Source organism: Alligator mississippiensis, chromosome 3 (assembly GCF_030867095.1).
Source record: "Alligator mississippiensis isolate rAllMis1 chromosome 3, rAllMis1, whole genome shotgun sequence".
In the NCBI taxonomy this organism is placed as follows: domain Eukaryota; kingdom Metazoa; phylum Chordata; order Crocodylia; family Alligatoridae; genus Alligator; species Alligator mississippiensis.
In genome coordinates, this window is record NC_081826.1 from 136,294,595 (window position 1) to 136,314,679 (window position 20,085).

Consider the following 20,085-nt stretch of genomic DNA (forward strand, 5'->3'; position numbering starts at 1 on the left):
GCTGATGAGATAATAGTAGAACTTGGAGATGTTGCGGAAGAAGTGTTAGTGTTCAGAAATATCCTGGACATGTAAAGCAATGGAGAAGTGGAAATGAAAAATAATCTGAGATTTGTAGGCTGAAGGCAGGAAGGAAGGAAGGTGTTGTCAAGGAAAGACAAGAAGGGAGGAAGTAAAAGATTGGGGAGGAGGTTAAAAAGTTTGGTTTTGGGTATGTTCCATTTAAGATAACGACAATATATCCAAGAGGACACAATACTAAAAGACAAGCTGAAATGTGGAACTGAATAGAAAAGACAGGTTAGTAGTAGAAAGATAGGCTTGTGAATCATCAGTGTCAAGATGAAAAAGTTGAAAATGCATGAGCTGATGAAATCACCTAGAAACAGAGACTTGGAGTGAGATGAGCAAAAGTCAAAGGACACCAGGCCTCAGCAACTCCAGCAAATATGGGAGAAGTAGGGAGGGATCAGACCCACTGAAGGAATGGTCAAAGAAAGAGGAGAACCATGGGAATATCTCAAAGATGTCAAAAGATGCAAGATGTCCCTGTAACAGGAGCCAGAGACCCCTGTTACTGAGAAGGGAGAAATACAGCTGACAGCCCCAACCTGGCAGCATAAACAAAGAAGTGGCAGAGAAGGGCTGCAGGCCACAGACTGAAGCAGCAGCAGGGAGGATCGAGCGGCTCAGCCCCAAGGACCAAATACTTGTATGAACCTTCAATTCACCTGGCACAGATAAGGCAACACCCTGGGAGAGAGATAAGGGGGCTGGCCATGGAAATCAAGGAATTGGGGTTGGGGGAGAACCCAGAATTCAAACAAGCACTGAACCTGCTAACCTCATCACCAGAAGCCAACTTCCTACAGCCCAAAACACACCAAATGGATCCAGGCCATACCATGACAAGACATGCAAAACCTGCCAATAGCATCTCCAGTATGGAGATACCTTCATAATACAATACATATACGTGGAGACACCAAGCTACAACTCTGCACCAGAAAGAGTGCACACCGAAAATCTATCAAAGACAAGAACATAACACCACCTGTCTTCAATCTTGCAGACCTGTTCCTCAAAGGGAATTTACAAACCACTTTTCACAGAGGAGCTTATGAACTGCACTTCATCAACCTCCTACGTACAAAAACTCATGGACTCAATATAGATATTTGAATTCTGACACACTACAACCTGCTGGACATCTTACTCCCCAGGTACCTCTCCACTTTTGCCAGCACTGCTACCCCCCCACCCCAGCCTGTCCCTCACCCTCTGACGCCTCCATTTCCACTGACTGGCTTTCTTGCCTGCATTGCATGCCAGCCTCTAGCTTCTTTACTATTCCTTCCTTCCAGGAACAGCACACACACCAACTGCAGGTGCTTCCTTAGCCTGACAGAGGGTTTTCAACCTGAAAACTGGCATCCCAGGCAGCTAAGCTGAGCTCACCTGGAGCCTCACAACTCGACTGTAAGCAGCAAGCCTCAGGCCTATCAAAGACGTGATGGGTCTGGGCTTTCCCCAGCCAGGACTGCATGCATGTGTGTGGTGGCTGGAGGTTATAGCACCTCCTACCCACCTTTCACCAGGGGGATCCTGGGTCCTGGCATTTCCTGGGGTTGCCGTATGACCGGCAGTCCCACCAGGCCTACCCGACCCTGGCAGTGGAATTTTAGTGGTCATGCCTAGGACCTGGGGCCTCCTCCTTTCCCATAGCCCCCGCCCATACCTCTAAGTTCATCCTGGCACGGGAGCCCAGCAGGGACATGTTCTTCCCCTACTGGCTGGTGATGCAGTGACTGCCGTCTCCAGCTCTGAGAGAAGGGCATTAAATGGTTTTTGGCAGATAGTGTATGTGGGATCATCTGCCAGCTCAAAATGATCCAAGACCACACTACCTGCCTGCTTCTGGGTTGCAGGTGCATGTATGGATGCTGCAGTTTCCCCCTCCTCAGCAGGCAAAGGCACAGCAACAGAAGAAGTGGACTCAGTTGAGCTGCTTGCCTCTGCACCCTCTACCTCAGCCTCCTCTGAAGTGCCTTCTGGGGAAGGAGACCTGGTTCTAGGGGAAACTTAAGGGGTATGGAGCACAAACTCAAGTGATTCCCCCTCCTTCCCCAGAATTTCCCTTGCTTATGTATGCATTCCTACATAAATTCTATATTATTATATGCAATATAATTATGCTGTGCTTCCCTGCACAGTGAATGGAATGCACACTGTGCGAGAGAACACAGATTTGAAAAGAATCAAAATAGACTAACAAAAACAAAAAGAGGATTTTGGGGGAGGAATAAATTGAAAAGAATCAATTAATATAATAATAAAATAAAAAGGTATAGAAAGCAACAGGTATTGATGAATCCCACTTGCTAAGCTAGCAAGTAGGAAATAAATGGTAGACTTTGTTGTCTGATGCTGCTGAGCTGCTGGAAGGCAACTCAGTAACTGACCCCAAGACAGAAAGCAGCTCAGTTCAAACAATGCTGCTTTTGATGCTGCTTTTCCATCCCTCCCCAGAGCACTGGGATTGGAAGGGACCTCAGGGAAGGATCACAGTCACTGGCCAGCTATACAGTCAATATCAGAGCAGTCCTTCCCCCTCTTCCCCCTCCCTCTCCTTACTTTCTGTTTCTGTGCAGGCAAGCCCAGCTTCAGCTTCGAAACTTGAAACATTTCAAAACTTTTGAAACACTTGGACTGCCCTTGTTTCGTTTCAAGGCTGTTTGAAGTCCTTTCTTTCATTTCTATTTTGCTGTTTCGAGCTCAAAACAAGTTGAAACAGTGTCAAAATGAAACAGCCAGCAAAATTTTGCACAGCCCTAGTATAAACAGACATTGCCAAATGAAGCAGATCAACTGTGGCAGGATGTGTCCTGGAGATTCAATGAGACACAGAAAGTGTTGTCTTACTAGGGAAATGGTGGAAGTGAAGGGAGTCCCTGTAAAAGAGGAAATCATCAAGGACATTGGACTACCTCACACATGTGACAACTCAGGAACAGGAATGAAGGAAGCAGATGATGGGAGTGAAATAGGTCTGTCTGCTAAAGGGACTAGCTTTGTTCAAAGAGGTGGGGGGGACATAGAAGCCAAGGGTAGAGGGGTGGTCAGGGTGGAATGAAAAAACTTTAGAGGACTTGCCCATATGGGAATGCTTTCCAATATAATTATATCCATACAATTATATTGATACAGTCATAAAAATACTGCTCTGAAACTTTCAACTATAGTTTATGTTATTATACTAAGTGGCATTGTCACACTGAGATTGTGCTCATCAGTTCTCCCTTTCTCCTTTGAATTGAAAAATAAAGCCTGGAGGAGGTGAGGATGACAAAGACATCATGGATATTGAATGACTGGCTGTTTCAGGATGTCTGGTTGGAGGAATGTGGACAGAGGTGATTTGGCGATCTGGAGTGCCAGAGAAAGAGAATCCTGAGAGATCTGAGAGATCACTGTTCTCAGTGAGAATAAGATTAGGTGAGAGGCTGTTTTGTTGAGTCAGAGGATTGATCCAAGTTTGATGATTTTGGAGAAGATAAGGGCAAGGATGCAGGACACAAATGGAATGGGTATAGAATCAATGTGAAAATGAAAGTGACCAAAGATGAGATGGGGAGATTGAGAATAGGGGAGAAGGGGAAACTAAGTATCAAAAACACAGAGGAAGATGTAAATATTCAAATATTTATCAGTTTTTAACAGTTTCATCTTCTATTGTATTAGAATTTAAAAAGGACACAAACCCTAATTTTGATGATATTACTATTAGGGATTCTGTTATAAGTCACAATGTAGGAACCTAGGTTTTCTTAACTAGAATTCTGGAGCCAAATATTGGATACAGCATGTGCTGTATTCAGTCAGGTGATTAAGGTAGTGCTTGCATCTATGTGGGGGGGGGGGGGGTGTTATAAGCTGCACAATTTTTTTTTCTGAATTTAGGCCAAAATTGCTCCAGCGTTCCAATGACCCTGAAAGATATGAATACCTGCATGCATAACTCCAAGTTCCACAACCAGTTTAGAAAAGCGTTACGGGTTGGAATTTGCCAAGTCCATTGTAGAATAATAGTTTCCAAATAATGTAACATTTCCTGCTTCAACAAGACATCATATTGAAAACTAAAACTGTCTGTTTAATAATGAGTCAAATACTACTTTACAGCTCTAGCCTGGACAATGTTCAAATGAGATCTACAAAGGGATTAATTGAGTAATTCCCATTTATTACATATCCTGCCATCTGATGAAAAAGTACAAGTATATATGGTCATCCTCATTATTTTCACTTTCTGAACCACCCTCGCATGATGTTAACATCCCATGTACATCCCATAGCTCTCCTACCTTAATACTGTGTACCATGTTGCTGTGAGGTGACAGGTGTATCCATACTGCCATCACAGTGTACAGTTTCTTCAAAGTCCCTGCACTGACTGTAATGGCCAAATTTTAACCATACCTCTACTTTTGTATTCCGAACAATATATATTTGTCTGCTATTGTATGCAAATCCCATATCTACATGTGCAAATTAGGTATCTAGATGTGTAATGATTCACTGTGCATATACAAATATCAGTCCCTATGAGCAAACATGGGGTTTGAAGTCTATCTGAGGCTAACTGAAAAATTGGCCATAAATATAAAGCATTACCAAAAGAGTTAGAGACCCATGCTGGCTGATGTCAGACACGGAGACTGAAAACATATGGAATATGTTCTATATTGTAGATGCTTTTTTGTATTTTGTTAAGGTTTTGTTGGTAAAATTAGGAGAGCACTAATTTGGCTGTCTTGTTACATTATTGTTAGAATTGTAGGCTCATTAAGGAATCAGTCTCAGATAAGAAAAAAAGTATCACAGCAGGGAAGCGTTAAAATATACATAGATACATGATATTATTTTACATTTTTCATGAACAGCCTGCAGTAGCTGAAGACTAAAACAATTCTGTTTTTCTGACATGTTTACTTTTGCTTTTAACAAAAGATAATCCCACTGCTGCAGCAAACATAGGACAGAAGCATGGCAGTGTGATTTATTTGGCTTTTTGCTTACTTTTTCTCCACATAATGAAAAAGTCATAGGTCTGAGTCTTTACTATCCCTTTTCATCTTCCTAACAGGAAGTAGATTACCAGAAGGTAGCAAGATTTTTTATTCTTTACCTTTTCCTTTGTTGGATACTCCGTGGCTCTTCTTTCCCTTTACATGCTTCTCTTACTGGAATGATCTGATCCATTTTCTGAAAGATGAAGAACTTCTCTGGGATGCTATTATTCTCCAGGTTGAAGGAAAATGAACCATGAAGTTTCCTGAGCCTCATTAGTTTCCCATGTGACACTATTTGTTGATGCTGAATAATGCAAATGAACACATTAAGAAAGTCAATTTCATTTGCTGAAAGTACTATATATTGAATGAAAATTGTTTCCAGAGCTAGGTGTCCTTTGAACAATGTGGGAAGACAGTTTTCAGCTTCAGAGAGCACAGAATTGCTTTAGCACAAACCATGTATATAGATCATTTGGATGAAGGTTTTCCCAAATAAGCACATTAAGTGATGTATGCTTACATACATATTGAAACAGAATCAAAAAAGGAGAAAAAAAAGGAGGTATTGCCATGTCTAAGATAGTCTGAGGCCCAGGGCAAAAACAGAGGTAGACCTGTTGAATGTTTCTGGGTCCGGGTAAAAAGACAGAACAACATTTTGATATCATGGGTCTATGTCTATTATAGACCACCCTGCCAGGAGAAGGAAAAGAAAGTGGATAATACTTAAAAAAATAACCAGCTAAACTGTCCAAATCACAGGACCTAGCACTTATCTGATATCTGCTTCTTCCAATTTGCTGCTTAACAATAATATGGAATTGGTTGAGCATCTGACAGTAAAAGGTCATTAGGTTGACAAGAGAAAATATTAAGGACACAAAAGAATGCTTTCTTGGTGCAAGAGAAAAATAGGAAGTGTCAAATGAGGCCTGATTGGCAAAAAACCAAAAAACAAAAAGAGCTGTTCAGTGATGTTTTACTTTCAAAATCTTAAATCATATAAAAACTGCCAACTGGGAGAAGGATAAAAGTACAGTAGGAGAATATAAGTACAAAATAGGAAGACCAAGGCACAAGTTGAGCTGGAAAAAAGACAGAACAGTCAACAAAAAGTATAAGTGCATTAGGAGTGAAAGGAAACCAAGGAAACTGTACGCCCCTTACTGAATGGAGAGGGAGATGATAAAAGATAATGTGGAGAATGATAAGTATTTCATGCTTTTTTACTGTATTCTTCACAAAAAAGTAGACTATTGGGTGACAAGCACAGAATGCAGCAAGAACTGGAGGCTAGTAATTACTGAAATAGCCTAGAAGTTTTCAAATTACCAGGGTTTCACGATACTCATCATGGCATACTCAAGGAGTTGGATGGAGTAATAACACAAACATGGATGTCTCTGAGAATTCATGGAGGTCAGGTAAATTCCCAGGAGACTGGAAAAGAGAAAATATAACACCTATCTTTAAAAAAAAAATAAGTGAAAAAGGACCCAGAGAATTACAGACTGGAAAGTCTAACTTTAATACCTGGAAATATACTAGAGAATGCCATCACAGGACTACATTCTGTTACCCTTTATGGGTACTTACCAAGCTAAATAAATGTCCATTTTGGCACTGATACGCAATCTGTGATACTATTATCCTCTACAACCTGTGTATACATAAGTGTATGTGTGTAAGCTGACTTATGTATTAGGGTATACACTGACCAGGCATGAATGCAGCTACACACACCCAGTGAACACAGGTATGACTCAAAATTACAACCAGACAAAAACCCCTGGCTAGCTGGTGTTAGATACCAAAGGAGCAAGAGGGTCTTTCCATATTTTAGCCCAAATAGCTGAGATGTTATGGCACAAGCAAAAGAAGCAGGGGATCAAAGTTCTAGGCCTTTGTTACCCCAAGGTAGCATAAACCCATATCCCTCCATCTTCCCAATACAGTGCTCTAAACATCACATCATGTGTTAGCTCTTATCCTACCCCCTTCTCCAAGCTCTCCTTTTGAAGCTGGCAGCCAAGAGAGGGAGCTTTGTAGTGCCAGAAGTAAAAGAGCAAATGAAAGAGTGCATAGTTCAATAGGATTAATGTTACTCTGGAAAAGAACAGGCTATGTATTCTTGGATTATTTCTCCCAACAGGACAGAAACGTCTGTACTGGACTTCATCCATTTATCCAATAGCTATGAAATACAAGGTGAACTGGCTTGGCTTTTAAAGGAGAATTAGCAAGATAATGCCTGAACTGCAGTGTGGTGGCTAGAACACTATCTTGGGAAGTCTGAGAGATGAAGGTTAAAACCACCTCTGGGTGCGGGAGGTCTAGAAAATGTGTCCTTCTGGTTCCTAGGCAAGCTCCATAGCATAGGAGTTATTGGAGCTAAAACACATAAGAGACCTCCAGCTCCCAGCACTTGGAAAAAAAAGCGCCCCGAGTCAGCAGGTGCTGCCAGGTGGGGGGCGATCCCTGATGCCCCCCACTGCCCCAAACTGCATGGGAGGCTCTGCACAAGCCCCCTGACCCCGCTCACTGCTCCCCCAATCCCCCTCCCATGGCAGCCCTGCCCACCACGGCTCCAGCCCTTTATGGAAAAAAAAAAATAAAAAAAAAAATGAGAAAACCCCTGCACTCACCACTTCTGCCAGTGGGGGGCAATCCCCGCTGCCCTGAGGCCACTGCAGGAATGGTGAGTCCCAGGACTTTTCTCTCTTTTTTTTTTCTTAAAGGGCTGGAGCTGCAGCAGGTGGGGCACCTGTGGGGGGGCTGGGGCAGCGGGGGGGGGGTGGAGGGCTCATGGCAGAGGCCCCCATGCAGCATGGGTTAGTGGGGGGCAGCAGGGATTGCCTCCCCCCCCCGCCTGGCAGCACCCAATGAGCACTGGGGCTTTTCTTTAAAGGTCCAGGAGCTGGGGCAGGCGAAGCAGCCATGGGGGGGCTGGGGGAGCAGGCAGGGGATGCGGACTGGCAGGGGTTCCCCTATGGTCCCCTCCCTGCTCCTCCAGCCCCCACTCCCCTGCCCCAAGTACTTACCAGCTCCGAGTCTAGCTGCTGCTCCCTACTGCAGCCACTGGGGATGGCTCAAATCAAAGCTCTCTGAATCTTTTCCAAAGATTCAGAGAGCTTTGGATTGATTTGGACCTTTTAATTGGTCCTCTGATTCCATTTGGATTCAGAGATTCGGCCACCGAATTGGGCCAAATCTCCTCTGAATCAAATCACCACCCGAAGCTTTGCACAACCCTATTGTGTGCACACAGTAGGGGTAATAGAATCATAAACTCTGAGTAAATGCCAAAAAGACCAGTTATGTGACATTTAAACACACAATGGGCAGTAAGAATCAACCCTTAGTAAATTTGTGGGTGGCCACAAGCTGCATTGGGTAGCAGAAATTTTAGAGGATATAATTAAGATTCAAAATGACCTTGACAAATTGAAAAAAAGAGCATGAGATTCAATATGAGGGCATGGTATGGCACTTAGAAAGGAACAATCAAATGCATAAATACAAAATGGGGGATGAGTGGCTAAGCTTTTGCACCACAGGAAAGGATCTAGAAGTTATAATGGACTAAAATTGATAACTCAACAGGAGAAGCAGAGTCAGCTGAGCTGCTTGCCTCTGTCAAATAGCATGTCAAAAGCAACTGATGATATACTGGGCGCATCAACACATGCATTTGATCTGGGCTCAGTTTGCTTGGAAGTAAACTTCTGCAAATTAAGTGGTCCTGGGAAGGCATGTATACAGGCAGGGACAAGGCATCAGATTTGCTGCTTTTAGAACCAAACTTCAAGCAGCCCTGCAATGGGCCCCTGTCACAACCAGGTGGAGTTTCAGGCTCTGGGTGCAGCTGCCAGCAGGGTGGGCATTGCTCACGATGCTGGCATGTTTTAGAGCTCCAGCATGCCAAGTCTGGTGGAGAGTAGATGGTTCATGCTGCAGGTGCCAGACCTGCAGCTGGGCACCATTGTGGTCCTGCCCCTCCTAATCATGGACTCCTCCTACCCACTCCTGCCCTGGCTCATGCAGCCCTATACCAGCCACCTGGACCCCCACCAAGCCCACTTGAACTGCTGCCTGGGTCAGACCCACACCCCGGTGGAATACACTTTCAGCTGTTTCAAGGGCCACTGGCATTCCCTCACCTCCTGCCTTGAGTTTGCTGAGGAGAACCTCTTCTGAGTCATCATCATAACCTGAATGCTGCATAACATCTGTGAGACCCAGGGGGAGCTGTTCCACAAGGCCTAGGTGGAGGCGGCATGGTGAAGGATGCCTGGCATTGGGAGCACCAAATGTCACAGGTGCTCCAAAAGCATGGGAGTTCTTATTGCTGAAGTACAATTGAGTCCACTCTTAATGTGTTTCCTGGATTATGATCAGCCATGGGATGAATAAATGCTAAAGATTCTACACTGCTTTTTCTTGTACATGTGAACAATGCATTTAGTACTACAGAAACTGAGATCCAGATTTTTTTATAAGCACAGTAAGACCCCTCCATGCAACAGCAGAACCACGTTCACTGCAGACACGTCAGAAGAACAAGTTTTTATTCCCCTCACATCTAACAGGACCCCCCTCCTCCTCAGACAGAGCCCCTCCACCACCCACCAAAAATAAAACACCCTCTTTCCTGTGCAAACTATTTACAAAGTGCTATGCGTGGTGTCCTGGGTGGGGGGGGCTGAGGGGTGGGGACATCTAGGGTACAGAGCCCAGGGACAGGTGCCCAGCACCTTGGCCTCTGGCCCTTCCCCTGTGGATGTGGGCGGTGGGTGGGGGACTCATCCAAGGGAGATAGTGGCTGCTGGTCCTGTGGCACAAGTGGCTTCCCCTCTGGCACCCAGTGGCCAGGGCCAGCAGGGCTGGCATGCAGCCCTGGCCCCTCTGCAGGCAGCTCTGGCTTTGAGCTCATGTGGAGCCAGGGTGAGCAGCAGGGCACCAGACATAGATAAACTGAAAAGAGTCCACAGGAGCATTCTAAAAATTATTAGAAGTCTAGAAAGGATGACATATGAGGAAAGGTTGGCAGAATTTAGTTAGGATAAGAGAAGCCTGATCTTTACATATGAAAACACCAGTGTGAAAGAATATGATTAATCATTTGATGCATCCACAGGGGACAAGGCAAGAAGTAAAGGACTTAAAACTGCAACAAGTGAGATAGAAAGAAAACTTTCTAACTATGACTGTTGTGGATTTTCTGCCACTGAAAGTATTTTTGTGCAAATATTGGTTGGAATAGTTTTGATAAGGATGATCCTGTCTTGGGATAGATTAGATACCTTCTCAAGTCTTTTCAAGGCTTATTTTGAAAACTAATTAAGAAAATGTCCTCAGTTAAAACTAGTTAAAGGGAATTTCCTGGGTACTCATTTCATCTGAAGATTGGAGTGCTTTCAATATACTTAACTATGATATATGGAGCCTAAATTATGGCATCTAATTTGGAAAATCATGGTTCCACTGAACAACCGTTTAATGGTCATTATATAGGATCATCTTGCTAAAAAAACCCCAAACAAAACAGTCTTTACGCTGAAGAGGGGTGAGGCAAAATCACTATTAAGCGAATTAATGAAAAAATGTTTTTGCCTTCTGGAGGGGAAAGGTTTTTAATATATGTTTTATAGCTAGAAGCAAGGGGTTCTGAAAGATTGCTTCTAGTATGACCAACTCACCTTATTTTCTCTTACGTTCAAGGCTAAGCTTGCTTATCCTTGATATGAGTAATAACCTTTGGGAGAGATGATTTGGGGAGCGCTGGGAAGAAAATATTTGTTCTGACTTGACTTTAACATTGAAAAATATACAGAAATTTCCAGTTTAAGTACCAAGGTTAGATAAAGTTCTGAGAACTGGGCCCTTGAGTAGAATAAGTCTTCCACAGACCTGTGGCATGCCTAGAAAATTTGTGTGAAACAGACAGAAATAGGAACGATGAAAGGACTTGTGGGCAGGAAGTGGAATTTTCCTTCTCAAGCTTATTATTTTTAAGGTAGATCAGTGTTGGCTTTTGTTCCACTAACTCTTTGCTTCCCATCCCGCTTTTTTCATGTCACACATTTATGCCAGTGGTTGCAGGAAATACTGCTTTTAGAACCTTATGCTTTGCAATTATGATCCCCATAAACTGTAATGAGGCCAGGCCCAAACTCAAGACCCAGCCAGTGCCAATCAAGAGATCAGGGCAAGTCATCCCCAGAACAAGCGTCACCCACAGCAAGCCTGGAACATCACTCTTGTCCAGCTTAGCGAGGCAATCAGAGCAGCCAATTACCTGAAGCCAGAGGCAGCAGATGTCACTCACTTCAGCCCTTAAAAGCCAGGCCCAGCCTGCAGTCTCCTCATCTGGGTGGAGGCAAGAGTTCTTGCTCTTGATCTTCTGTGTACTTCCTTCCTGGTCATCTTATTTTGAATCCTGGCTCTGACTCCAGCTATTGTCTCTAGTAAGACCTTTGGCATTCTTTGGTTCTGGTTCCCGACTCATGATTCTGGTTTGACCTTCAGCTCTGGCTTTTGGCTTCTGATCCTGGTTAAGCCTTGTCTCACCTTGTCTCTGGCATGGACTTCTAGCCCCAGCTCATCCTGAATCTGGTGAGAGCTTCCAACTCCAGTTCTAACTCCAGGCTCTGTCTTCTTTGGGAGCCATCCTGGACTACTCCTGCACTTCAGCTGACTATCTAACCTAGGCTAGAGTGGTGCATAAGAGAACCCAAATATATGCAGTGCATATGACTAACCATGTTGAGATGCAGGTAATTTTCAGCTGATTTTCATGAAAATTCCAATACCTTATATGTCACTAATGGAATATGAATAGACTTCCTGTCTTTATCCATTATAGCATATATTTTATTGATAACATCAAATAATGTACCACCCTGCTGTTTCAAGATTTTTTCCTGGGAGGTTGAGATGTTATTAGATGTCACACACACTCAGCCCTGTTGAGTCTCTTTCTGCTGGATACTCACTCATTAGACTTTTGGATTTGGACCCCACTGTCCTGGTTCCACTGTGCTCCTTACTTTCCCTCAATCTGGGTAAAGTGCAGCACATTCTCTTTCTTAGGCTCAGGCCATGTTACCCAGCAGCAACTCTGAAAATAAGAAGGTCTCTTGCTCTAAATAATTAACAAACAAACAAACAAAATGGAAAATACCCCTACCCTATAATAGAGATACAGCCACAAGCCTATAGAAAATAGTTTTTTATCCCCTAATAAATGGAAAAAGCTGAGTAACATCTATGATTATCAAGGACTATCTAACTGGGAATTTCAGTCCAGCTTTCTAATTGTATACAGGTTGATAAAGCACTTTAAACTGTCCATTTGAGGTTCCATATACCGGCTATTGTCTTCTCTATCTCGTCTTGCTATCTGAAAAGAATACCACATAAATATAAATTTGGGTTCCCTCAGATCTGAGTAGTCACTTGTTTGCATTTGACCCAGAATCCAGCCAGGTCTAATAAGTTTCAAAAGAAACGTATATCAAGTCCTGTTGTTTCCTGTCTTTGCGACCTACTGACACAGTGCATACTTGATAACTTTCTTAATTAAGTTCAAATAGGGCCACAAGGATTTAAAGCTTCTTAAGCTTATTTTCATTAATTCCTCCCCTCCAATTTGTTTGGGTTTTTTAATGCATGCAAGCTATACTATAAGTGGTAGTACAAGCAGGATTCTTCCTCAAACTCTCAGTAAGAGTGAAAGATTTCCTACTAAGAAGTGTTAAAAAATTCTATATAACTTTAGAAGAGGAGGAAAGAATCCCAGCTGATCCAATATCACAATATTTGACAACCTGCCACCAAATCAAAAATGGACAAAAGTAGAAGATGGGCACCTTGTATAAACCATCTCAATGTGAAACCTTTTTCTAGACATGGATAGTTGATGTGAATTGATTTTGGCAGTATTTGTATATTTTGCCATACGAATAAATCTACTGAAATTGAAACTGAAATGTGTGATTCCTCTCTGAGCCACTGTGCTTACTGTACAAAATAGAAGTTCGAAAGTTTAAAAAAAAAAAATTCCTTCTGAAAGAACTTTACCTTTTTCAGGTAAGTTAGCCATATCTTTAAATACTTTCGTGAATCCAGTGCTTGTGAATAAATACTGGGCTGGCAGTTATGAAGTCTAAAGCCACAGACAGGCATTCACTTCTACCAACAAGAATTTATCTGAAATTGTTACAGGTAAAAAAAGAGCCTGGGAGCTAGAGCAGAGGTGGGGGGGGGGGGGAGAGCAGAGGACTGTAGAGATATTAAGAGTGCCTACAGAAGATATATTTTTTGCATGATTGGGCCCCTGAAAACACCCTACATCTATGACTTAACACACATGCATGGCTGCAGAGAGTTTAAGTTGCTGATCATGCAAAAAGTTAACCCGGGTCAAGTGTGAGGTATTAGATGAAGGTGCTCTAAAAGCAGAGCATCTTAGGGAACTTGCATTCCTCACAGGGTTAGTTTTTCATGTGGGGCCAGGGCTGGGCTGGTGCTTGTGCCTTGGAGCAGCAGCCCAGCCTTGCCCCCTGGGCTGTCAGCAGGGGAGGGAGAGAGTGGGGGAATGGCAGCACATTGCTGCTGGCTGCTTTGAACGGTCAAAGCTGGAGGGGCCATGGGGTAGGGAGGAACAGAACCCCCTTGCCTCGCAGGCCTGGTCTGCACCCCCCCCCCCAGTACCCCAGCTGGGGTAGCTGGAGGCACCCCATGAGGCCAGGGGGCTCCATTCCACCCTGACCCCACCCCCAACTCTGGCCATTCAAAGCAGCCAGCAGGTCTGTGATGCTGCTCCCTCCCCTCCTCCACCTCCCTCCCCCGCTGACAACCCTAGAGCTGAGGGGGGCAGGACTGGGGAGGGGGCAATTCAGCAGCCTCTTCAGAGGCTGCTGGAACACCCCTGCCTGTTGGCCAGGCCTGGTGCAAGCAGGCTCCAGCCCTTACCCCTACCAAACAGGTAGACATCTTTTGGGTTGGGGGGGGGAGGAGGGGTGGGGGTCTAATTCATGGTATTTTGTGTAAAGCGCCATGAGTTAGAGCAGGTCCCTGAACATCTATAGGCACCCTAGGTGTCCTCCAAACCTGCGAAAAGTGTACAGCCACTTAAATTAGATCAGGAGGAACGAGATTTTCTTTATAGGTATCTGATCTTACTTCTTGCAGAAGATTCTGTTCTTTCCTGCAAGAAATCTCTTGAAGAGTTGTACACTCTTTTTGTTTTTTGAGAAAGGCTTTTCTCCTGGCACAAATATAACCCCTGTTTGTGGCCTAAGGTCATGTCTTTATCTACAATACATGTACAACTTGTCTCACCAAGGCATTTCAAAGTTAATCTGGGCTACCAACACTAGTATTGAAAAGCTTTTCCTAGTCTCTATGTTCATTTCATCATTGGCTTCTTAGATATGTATGCTGATCACATAAATTTTACATCCAACTCTGGTAAATCAGTAGGGATGTGGGAGCAGAGTGGTTAAGGGGTCTTGCAACAGCTCTGGAAGCATAAACTCAAACCTTTCTCTCACCCCCAGCTGACTCATCTATAAATGAGTGTTTAGTCATTCAGACTGGAGAGTCAAAGATGGCTGGATATGAAGCTGGCCACATTACACCCAGGGCCTTGGCACAGGTTACTTTAAAACTGCCATAAAGGCGCTAAAAACCAAAGCAGTCATTAATTAATGGGTGTTAAACTGCCACAAGTACTCTCTAAACATTTTAAGGATAAGCTACTCAAAAGGTTTATCTAGGAAACATTTTATTCATGCTATTCCAGGGGATTGTTTGAATGGTCAGGGGAGGTAAAACACTTTACTTTCATTCCTCCAGTATACCAGGATGCACACTTCCCAGATACTTTACCCCTTCCAAATATTCAGTGGTTCCTCACCCCCTTCCTGTTGAGAGAAACTGCTCTGAGCTTAATCACAGAGAGACCATGGAGCTGGAGAAACCTGCTTCCCTCAGCTGCATGGTCTTGCTGTGGGAAGCTCAATTTCAGCAAGACCATAGAGATTCAGGGAAGTGTGCTTCCCCACAGTTCTAGGCTCTTGCCGAGCCCCTGCTGCTCTGCACTGAGAGCTCGGTGGCTCCACTCTCAGCATGAAGTGGCCATGTCAGTCCCTGGGGAAGCTGCTTCTTCTGGGCTGAGTGCTCTCACCAGCCCTCTAGTGGCAAGTCACGGTCACACAGCTCTGAAAAGATATGAAGACTTCACCTGTTACTGTACTAAAACACTCTAAATTTATGACATCACAGCATTCCACAGATTTCTGGCATTATATAGGTAACCTGTGCCGAGGGCCTCAGTTTCTTCTTACCAAAGAAAATGGGATCATGAACCATGTTAGCACAATGGACCATTTAGCTTGCATGAACCTTCTGTAAAAAATGCATAAGACCCCTACGAAACATGGAGCTCCAAATATGGGCCCCCAGCATGCATGGCATTGGTAGGCTTGGGGCCTTAATTTCCTCTGTGGGAGCAGGAAAGCCAAAATAAATTCTATCATCTTTGGGCGCGACTACACAAAATGCTTTACTGTGCAGTAGACTGAATTACTATGTAGTAAGTGTCACTATCTACACCTGCTGCCCCTTACTGTGCTGAAATTTGCTTTACTTGGAAGTTAATTTGCTACCTACAAATGCAAGTAGCAAATGAACTGTGTAGTATAGCACATGTAGATGGCTGACTGGAAGCAAATTTGCTCCCAGTCAGCTGGGGAGCAAGGGGCAGGAGGTTGCTTTCACCTCCTGGGAGCTGCCTGTTGCTGGGGTGGGCTCTGCCCCAGTAGAAGGGGCAGACAATGTCCCCCTGCCCTGGTAGAAGGGAGCTCCCAGCCCTGGCTTCTCAATTGGGACAGTCCCCAGCCACCTCCACCTCATGTGTTCTGCGAGTCTGTTTTCAAACCCTTCGTAAATCTCTCACTTTCCAGCAGGTCTCTTGGTCTAGCAAATCTTTCTTAACTCTGATGGCAATACTTTCTCCAGCAAATCTCTCTAATAGCTCTCTAGATCTTACCTAACTTCCAGCTTTCCTTTCCCTAACATATCTTAACTATACCCTTTCTGGGCTACAGGCTTCACAATTTATTCTCATCAGTGGCCCCTTCTTGCCTTGCTCTCTGCAAACCAATCCATCCAGAAAAATCTGGTCTCTCTCTCTCTCTCTGTCTCTCTCTGACAGTTTCACATACTGTGCTGGCCTTCTATAAACCAAAAACAATCTCTGTCTCTCTCCCGTACAGACACACAGTCCAGCAAGCTCTGTTTCAGGACCGAGAAACCCCTCTCTGAAAGACTGTGGGTAACAAATTACACACCACACACAATCCCTCCAGGAAAAGCTCATCCTACCTCAAAAGGGAACCCTCAAACTATATTTCTGCAGAGAAAAAACAAAACATGCCTCTGATAAGTTCACTTCTCTTTCTCTGCCCAGAGTAACTCAAAGTAATTCTGGGCACTGATCTCTGTTTACACAGTTGTACCCTGATGTTTCCCAAAACAAGCTGTTATACACTCCTGTAACAATCTCTCTCTCATCTAGACTCTTCACTGTCCCTGGAGGGGTGGGGGGAGAACCAAGTTTCTCCCTACTTTTCAATTACAAATTCTCTGCTAGTCCCTGAGCAGATGTCCAGTAACATACCTTGTCTCTTTCTGTGCCACCTGCTGCCTCTATTTTCTGGTGTACACAGGATCCCAGAGTATCTGTCTCATATTCCTCTATCTCTGATCTCTCTGAAGCTGCACTGCCTGGGTAAAACTTTGCCTTGCCATAACCTGCACCTGTAACCTTCACCTTACAGACTCCACAACAAACACATAAAACTGCTCGTGCCCTCTCTCCACAGAAGACTGTAACTATTCCCAAGGACCTTAGAGTCAAAGGACCTTGTTCATTCACACAGCCTGTCCAGCAGAGAGATTAATTTCTCTGCTCTCTAGCTTCCTATTCCAAACACAACAGGAGGTTTTTACTTAATCCCAAGTGGGCCACAGCATGTAAACATGTCCACTATTATGCCTGACCTAGGCAAACAAAGTTTCCTGGTCAGCAGGAACTAATAACATCTCCTGCACAACACTTACAACCCTAGTCACAATTACCATATAGCTCTACCTTACTACAAGTCTCCACTAACCCCTCTAGAAAGGGTCACTCTGTATCAACAAATTCCCTGACAGGTTACTGATCTTGTCCTGTTATCACCAATTGTTGGCACTGGATTTGGACCCAGCCCCTATACCTTTGTTTTGGGTGAGCACAACCCACAGTCTGACCTACTAGTTGATAATGGGCGAGTTTACTGATACAGAGTGATAACAAAAAAGCAACAGTACAAACAATTCTATATCTGCCAATTCTAGTGCCGTCATCAGAGTCAAAGTACATCTGGTCAGGATGCAGGCTCCACTCTAAGGCTCTCTCTCTTAAGTGTCAGCAGTCTGGAGGTGGGATGCTGAGACCCACAGCCCCCCTCCAGTTGTCTGCATGAGACAGGCTGCTGGTATGCCCTGTCCATGGTAGCGTCGGGGACCCTTCCTGGGCATCTCAGGGAGGAGAAGGAGGAGGGACAGCAAGGAGGGACAGGAAGCGATGAGAAGGAACAAGGAGGGACAGACAAGACAAAGGGAGGGACCAGGAGGAAGAGAGAGGGGGACAGGGAGGGACCCTTTGTTAAACTCAAGTCTCTGCTTTTGTATTCTTCTTTCCCCTTGATGACTCTTCATCTGTGGGTCTCCCTGGTTGGTTGTCTCTCTGTGGTCACAAGTCCATGTAGCCTTCCGGGTCTTCTCCCAATTAAGTCTGTTCCCCCAAAACCAGGACTCAGGCCCCCCGCTGCTCTTGGGCCCTGCAGCTGGTGTCACTTATCTCATGTTATGGGACAGTATGGTACACACTTTCTTGGTTCCCAGGCTTTGTGTTCTTGTTGTGTTAGATAACCTGTCTGCCTTGAAGGCTGTGATTGCGTGTTATGGCATGCCCCCTCAATTCACAAGCTGTGTCTATCTATGGCCTTGTCATACTAGACAGCCTGTCTGCTTCCAGGGCTGTATGGAACTCTGTGTGTGAAACCCAGGCTCTTTAGAAACCCAGTTAACCCCTGCTGCCTGTCTTGAACCCTTATAATGCATATATCTATACATATATCCCACTTCCCTCCCCCAAATCAAATCTTGAAATACTGTAACAGGGGGCCTTCCAGGAGCCAGTCTGATGTTGGCCCACCTACCCGTCTCTAGGCTAACCACCTGCCTCTCTCTCCTGCCACACCTTGATAGAAAATCATTAAGATATTACCCGGGTGGGAGGCTCCCCATTTCTTGCCCCAATGCCAGAGGGCATTATCTGTGGCTCCAAAACCTCCCAGATACCACAGCCCATGCCTCACAGATGGCATCCACATGATGTTCATAACCCACACAATAACTCCAGGGTCTCGCAGGGACTCTGACTCCCATCCTGGAGCAGCAGGTCATTGTGCTCAACCTTTGGTCTTTCTTTCAACCCACACTCAGCCTCCTTGCAGTGGAGGACTTACTGGGGTCAAGACTCACCCCTAACTCTTGCTCAGCCTCTGGCCCAAATTATGGCTTCAGGCATCCATGAACATACCTTGGCTGTTTCCCCATACATGGGGTTTCTACTATGCCCACTCTAGGGCCTCTACACCACGCCCCACCCTGGAGTCTTTTCATCATCCTTACAACCTACTACTCAGGGGCTGGCCCTTGCACTGCCCTTCATGCTTACTTCCAGTTCAGCCCTACTCAACACACCCCTGGGACTGTCCTTCAGGCCTAATCCCTGTTCAGCCCTACTCATTCCTTCCTCATGCACAGCCCTTCAGGCCTACTCCTATTCAACCCTACTCTGTGTGGGGCCCCACAACTCTGCCCTCTTCCCTAGGGCTATATCCTTGTCCCCTCCCTGAGACCATACTACCACCCCCTCTCTGGGGCTACACTTCTATCCCCTTCTGGGGTCTTCGGGGGCTCAATCCCCTGTGGGCTCAGGTGGCCTCGGCCATGCCTGACCCCACTTCCTACATGTAACCCACCCAAAGATGGGGGTTAGGGGTTTTTAAGGCACCCTGACCCGCCTTTCACCAGGGTGGTTACTGGCCTGGCATTTTCTGGGGGCTCCCATGCCACTAGGAGCCCCACCAGGCCACTCATCCCTGGCAGGGTGTAGTTTTAGGTTATGCCCAGGACCAGCAACCTCCAAACCATCCCCATAAGCTACTTCCCTTACCTCCAAGATGTTGTGAGTCTCAGCTCAGCTGGATGATGTTACTCCCTCAGCTGCAAGCAACACTCTGCCAGTTCTGCCTGGCGGACCTTATTTTTAAAATGGCCACCCTAATCAGGCACCTGCCGGTTGCCTGCTCCAGCCCTTAAAGTAGCAGGCACCCAAAGGTGTGCTAACACAAATGCCATTTCCAAGCCAACACTATCAACCTGGGATGTATGGCAAACCTGACTAAGTTTCTAATAGAAATGTCTGCTTTGATAAAGGGTGTCAGAAAAGTAAATCTTAAAAGGATTATAAAAAATGTCATCTACCAGTCCAAGTGTTGTTTTTTCTTTGGGGGTAGGGGGTGGGGAGTTTGTAAATTACAATCTTTCCTTTAACCTCTCATGTCCAATTAATATTCACCCATATACTCAAAGAACAAAATAAGCAACATAGTCTATGTTTTCTTCTATAAAGACACTCATTTACTGAACAAAAATATATCAAAACATTTGTTGTTGGAAGCCCCTGTTTGTTTGGCTTAAAGTACTTCAATAGCAATAACATTGGGCATGTGTTGTAATAGGTTTTCCAGCAGAGTTGTTGGTAGCTTGCTTATAAAACTGTTTCTCTGGCTCCCTTTAGATAGACATTATTTCTTGATAATCACAATGACTGAAACTGTATTATGCAGTACTCTCCTCCGGGGTGTCTATATCTCCCAAATATAGT

General features: G+C 44.8%; 1 long non-coding RNA gene across 1 annotated transcript; it reads right to left on the minus strand.

Annotated features, from left to right (window-relative positions):
- Positions 1–4,206: 4,206 nt before the first annotated feature.
- On the minus strand, positions 4,207–19,430 carry LOC132249102 (uncharacterized). The gene is made up of 3 exons (XR_009460501.1): positions 19,372–19,430; positions 6,408–6,515; positions 4,207–5,376 (listed from the first exon to the last, which is right to left on the minus strand). It is a non-coding gene; the product is annotated as an uncharacterized LOC132249102 (long non-coding RNA).
- Between the last annotated feature and the right edge of the window lie 655 nt (positions 19,431–20,085).